Genomic DNA, 6,276 nt, shown 5'->3' on the forward strand with positions numbered 1-6,276 from the left:
TACTTGTTCTTTCAACCCTGTCTTAATAAGAACATGTTTCTTTAATCCTGTCCTGTCATATGTGTTTGTTGTTTCCCACCTACATCCATCCCTCTGTCCCTTAGGGAAACGAATGGTACTGGTGTTTAATATTTCATTTTGTGAAAGAACTCTAAGTTAAGAATAGTTGATTCCTAGGCTATGATTTGTGGGGAAAAACTGTTTTTTCACATCTTACATTTTATTTTATCCCCTTGCAGTGAAATGAGGGTACCCTTTTTTTTTTTGGCTGATCTGTCATACTATCTCTGGGAAAGTATTAGGAGAAGAAAATAAGATCCATTGTTCAGCTACCTTCCAGGTCATTAATGATGTACTAGTCACCTTCCTCCGGTGTGATTTGGAATGCCATTTCTTGAAACAGCCAATACGAACTGTTCTGGAATTAGTCACAGTCACTTTTTAACGAGAAATAAATGTCTTCTCTCTTGGATGGATAGATTCTGAAACAGCATTCATCCTGACTTTCTTAAATACGTGTTACAGTTTGTCCTTAGTGAAATAAACCTGGAAAGTATCTCTGATGATCAGTTAGTAGGGAGAAACACACGGTATTCTGCAGAATGTCTCTAAAAGATTTCCAAATGGCAAGGTTTAAGCGATCTATCTGAAACGGAGGACACAAATAGATACAGTAGTGACAACAATAATATCTTGGATTTATCTTGGATTTGACCTTTATTCTTCCACAATAATACTTTACCATTACCAGGGCATCATAATTTAGTCTTCATTTTGTAGCTATAGTTACAGTCGTCTTATATTCATATAAGCATAAAACTTAGTAAAGCCAAGATACTTGGAAAACCAGTTTTGAGGGTGGAGAGTAGAAATTTTGGTTGACAGTAAGATACAGTTTTATATAAGATACCCTTACCTTAAAAAATGTTGTTAGTGAATGATCCTAAAATAACATCTATATGTAAAAGGCATCATGTAAAATGTCTTTGTGCCATATGCCATCCTCAGAATAAAAAGGTTGTGCTTATAGACTTTGCTTTATTCACTAAGCTTTACAAAAAGTCAGGGACTTGTAGCTGTATGGGAAATGAGTCTCTGCCTAAATAAACTCACTAGAATTTTTTTTTCCTTTTTTATTACTTCTGATGCATTCTGATGGTGGTATGTGCCTTACAGCTTGTATCTTCCTTTTATCCTTGACACCAGTTGGAAAATCCTATGTGTTTGTTGTTTGCCACGTGACGTATTTCTTCTTCCTGGCCTCTTGATGCAGTATGCTATCAAGCAACATCTTTGAGTTTTTTGGAATTGAATCCTGATAGAAGGAAATTAACAGCATCTAAAATGGGACTGGATTGGAGCAAGGCTTCCAACCGGTTCATTCTGGTTCAGTCCCCTGCTGAGAATTTGCACGTCCACCCCAGATATACTGAATCAGAATCTACAGTTCAACAAGAGCCCCAGGTGATTCTTATAGATCCCAGAAATGCTAATTCTCAGCAGGGGGTCAAACTGGAATGAACCGGTTGGAAGCCCTGGTTTAGAGCCACCTCCTCTGGTCTATAGAGGTTTCTTTGTTCCTGCCTCCCTACGAGTGTCTGACTGTATTTTCTTCATTTTCTTACATTAAAATTGGAAAGGGAGAAAGGGGGAGCTCCTTAGAAGAAATAGGTCTGTGGAGAATTGTGAATACTCATTCAGAAGCTATTCATAGTTCTGAGAAATATAATGAACTTGAGCTTTGAGTCCTATTGAATCCCCCATTAATGATTCTGCCATTACCACCACCCCTCTACTTGGTTCTGTTTTCCCAAAAGACTACTGGTATTTCTTTCCCTAATATTCTGAATGGAGTCTCTTCCAGGTAAAGCATATCTTGAGGGAATTCGGTCATGTTGCACAGTGGCCCACCTCTTTAATAGTTTACAGGATGATTCTTAGTTGTATTATTAAGTACTTCTGTTTTGCATTACCTTAAAGTCTGCTGTGTGTAGAAGAAACTTTTCTATAGACCTTGATTTACTTGTCAGAAGTCAACCCATTAACATTAGCACTTCACTTACATGAGCATTATGGTGTTTCCAAACTGACAACCGCTGCCACACACTGCCGTGTTCCCCGGGTTCCCAGTGCTGCAGAAAAAGAGACTTTTGTTCTGACTTGATGAGGGAAAAAAAAATGCAAACACCACCAGCCCTCCACCAGAGATCCTATAAAGACATGTTCAAATGAACAATTAAGTCGTTTGTTCATGTATGACATAAGGATATAAGAATTTAAACAATAAGACCTCTTATGAAATGTGGCAAAATATGCACCACAAACGTTGTGAAGTTCCCTGTCTTGTGGAAGGCAATTTTTACATGGGCTTCAAAAAACCCATTAACTTATAAACCACCCTTTAAAAAAAGAAAATCACTTGTCTCACTATAACATTAAAGCAATTTCAGTTCTAAGGAATGCTAAAATGTGTTCTTTATAAAAAGTACATGTACTATAATTTATGAAAAAGAAAAAAAATACCCTGCTGTATTAGAAAATGTGGTACCTCTTCCCAACTTCACCTGAATTGGGAAATCTATCCGTTTTGTCCAGACCCTTCTTTCCTTGAATGATATTTATTTATTTCCAAAATGAAAACGTTATCTTTTAAATCACTTAGATTCAAAATGATGTTTTAGGACTGGAAAATAATTCTCTAAATCCTCCTGACATTGGTGGAGCACAGGAAGGGAATAATCTTGCTTTAAAGGGAAGTTTGGATTGAATTGAATTGAATTTGAACCAGTCCTTTTTGCTTTGAGCTGTTAAAAAAAAGCTTGGTTTATTAGCAAACGGCAGCAGGGCAGTGGCAGAAAAATGCAGAGATTTCCCTGTCAGCTTGAGTTGGGATCTCTGGAAACACCCCCAAATTATGCCTGTTTTAGTAATTTTGATCTTCAAAATGTGACCTTCCAGGAAATATTGGAGGGGGGCAGGAATTCCACTTGTTAACTACACAAAAGGGCTCCATTGAGCTGACTTAGTATTAAGCGTATTAAACTCTAAAGATGTTCAAGTATTTGCAGATGGATATATATACAGCATCCTTGCAGAATCCTCTTAATTGAAGAAATGTTTCATCTCTATCTCTGTTGACAGAAAAGATTGCCTACTGATAATTGCTTTGCTTAAGTGTCTGATAATATGCCAGGAATGAGAGCATTCTGTGTTAGGTCATCTTTAATTATGCATGTACCACCTGTCAGCTCTAAATCAGTACCAGATTAGATTCTCATGGAGTCAATTTGGGGTGGGTCCTAGGGAAGCTGAGGTGATCTCTTTTAGAAACAACAAAAATAGACAGTAGTAAACATGACTTGTAACCTTCAGCCTTTGTAAGAGCCTCCTCTCCATTGTTCCTGAGCACCAATAAGCTATTGGTACATCTGAAAAATGTTTGACATCTTGCCCAAGCTACCTCAAGTGAAGACAAATTACTGCGAGAGAGGATGGTAGTCCCATCTGTTGCATTTCCTTTTTGCTCCTTCTCATCGTTGTAAATGAGCCAGGGAAAGCTCAGAAACATTTTTTATAAGCTATGTGAGGACAGGAAATATGTTAACGATGGTTAGATTTCATACATTTCAGGGGTTTTTTTTCAGTAGTTGCTTGGCTTTTTTTAGAAGGACAAAAGTGGATTGGAAATAATGTTTGTTACCCTCTGTCAGCTTTTGGTAGTTTTATTCTCACTTTTCAGGGTTGTTTGGGACTTTCTGGTGGGATGTTTAAAGTTCTTTACCGAAGGTTCTGTTCTCTCTTCTACCTTTTGATCGCATGGGTTTGTGAAAGGTGTTTCTCTTTATTCACCTGTGGGAGGATCAAAGGAAGCCTTGAGTTACTGTGCGCTTTTTACAGAGGCGAGGTTGGATGACTGAGAGGCTGCAGGCAGACAACAGACAGAAGGGCAGGTGTTTGGGTTATCATATGAAGTTTCTCAGACTTTTACCTACAAAGGTTCGGCTCCTGGCATAGCTGCTCTCCAGCCTGAGAACGTCTGCCTCAATAAGAATCTGTGAATAATAACCTTAAAAACAAGGATTTGGAAGTCCTAAAATACTTTATTTCAAACACTGCTGCCTAGAGGCATTGAAGAGAAAAACAGGTGAGCTGGTAAAAGGGCCCAGATATCCTGACCCCTGTGCATTCCACCATAGCACCATGGTCCAGTCATGAGTCTGAAAGGTGCATGGCCCTGTTACGAGAATGAGAATAATTATCTTTTACAACCATCTTTGGGAGCTGTTATAGACAAGATTGTTGCATTGTGTAGCACCACAAACCAGAAAACCCTAACGTCACTTTTAAGGCTCTGATCCACATTCCATGTGGAGTCACAATCAAGATGAGTATGGGTCTCCTAGCCAGGCCAGATCATAGGACATCACTCTCAACCTCCATTCAGTAGCTGGCTGGTCTGGTACTCAGCACTCATCTGGCCACAAATGACAGACTAAAACTGAGCATGGGAAGGGTGAAAGGGAGCCAACTACTTCTTCAAGGAAGCTGTACAATGAAATAGAAGGAGCCCTGTTCCTAGTTCACATGATTCCTGTCCCTCTGCTAGCTGTGTGACTGTAAATGGATCCCTAAAGCCTTGAAGCCTCCATTTCTTGCCATGCCAGATGGAAGTTGTATTGTCCATTTCACAGAGTGGCCAAGAGGTTTATGTTTATGCAAGATAAACCAACCAAACCAAACTCAGTGCCATCAAGTCAGATCTGACTCTGCGACCCCTCCTTAGGTTTCTAAGTCGGTATCACTACAAAAGTAGCTCAACCTTCCTTCTGAGGAGTGGCTGGTGGGTTTGAACCTCCAGCCTTCTGGTTAGCAAGCAAATGCCTTAGGCACTACGTTACCAGAGCTCCCAAAAAACATAAAGGAGTGCTTTATGGATGGTAATGTTCTGCCCATAGGTGGGTGCTTGCGCTTAGTCTCAATTCCATCACTGACACCTCTGAAACTCAGTTTTGTCACCTGTGCAATGGAGAGCATTTCTTTCCTCACAGGGTTGCTGGGATGATTAAGTAACATGTCGCATATAAAAGCACCCAGCACGGGGTAGGTATTCATAATTGTTAGCCTCATCTTACCCTCTAGAACTGAAGAAACAGGTGGAAGGTGTCTTCTCTCCTCCACTTCTAGTAAAGTCCTCGATGGTGGTTTTTACCTGTCCCCCGAGGCCTGACATGATCCTCAGATCCCTGACCTTTCACCTTCATCTCTACACTGAAGCCTTCTTAGCCTTTCTCTCTTTTTTTTCTTCCCTCCGTGTCTACTTCCATCTCTTCCTAAGTCTCATTTCTTCTTTTTCTCCAGCTAATTTCCCTATCTATCTTCTTTTCTGCATGAACGTGAATTTTAAAATAATATCTTCGGTAATTTTTTTTGTTCATAACAAGAAATCTTATATAGCTTTTGGTGGGGGAGAGAAAGGACAATGGGTCCTTTTTCATTTTCCTCTGAATTTGTTTAAAGTTCTTTTTTTTTTTTTTTCCTTTTTAACATTTTCCCGTTCTCTCATCCCTTGGGCTTGAAGTCATTAACTTGCCAGACACACAGCAACTGATTGTCTGTATGACGTTGCTGGAGTTAGGAGAGTGCCATTCACAGGGAACTTAACCCATATATTAACTCAGACATAGCAAATTGCTAAATGCGTGCCTTTAAATAAAGAGCTTCAGAATGCCAATTTGATTCTCTTGTTCACATCCTCTCTCACTGAAAGGGGGCTGCTGAAACAGAAAAGGCAATGGGCAGGGGAGGGAAGTTTCAACCATTTTACTGAGTCAGTAATTGGAACGCTGCCATCCAGATTCAGACATCTCATCCTTCCATCCACCCACCATACATTCAGGAAATAGGTCCTTCTCTAAGGCCCAATGTAAGGTCCTGGGGCCAGCATTAAAGTGACGATATGATCCCTGCCCTCAGGCTTTCTCCAGCCTAGTCTGCTATTTGAACAGTAAGAATTGTAGCTCATTTGTCTGTGTATTTTCAACTATCATTGCAGATTGAGTTCAGTAAATACAGGAGTAACAGTAAAAGCACAACAATAGAGGGAAGGAAAGAAGAAAGGAAGAGAAAATGATCAAGAGAAGAAAGGAAATTGCATTATATATGGTGCCAGTGGTACAAATTGGTGCATGCTGTAAGTGCAGTTTAATGGTTGTTATTTGAATCCAGGGGAACATCGCTACATGTCGAGATTCAAATAAAGTTTATGGGGAAGCAATG

This window comes from Orycteropus afer, unplaced genomic scaffold (assembly GCF_000298275.1).
Source record: "Orycteropus afer afer isolate SDZICR_OR568_19922 unplaced genomic scaffold, OryAfe1.0 scaffold00011, whole genome shotgun sequence".
NCBI lineage: Eukaryota > Metazoa > Chordata > Mammalia > Tubulidentata > Orycteropodidae > Orycteropus > Orycteropus afer.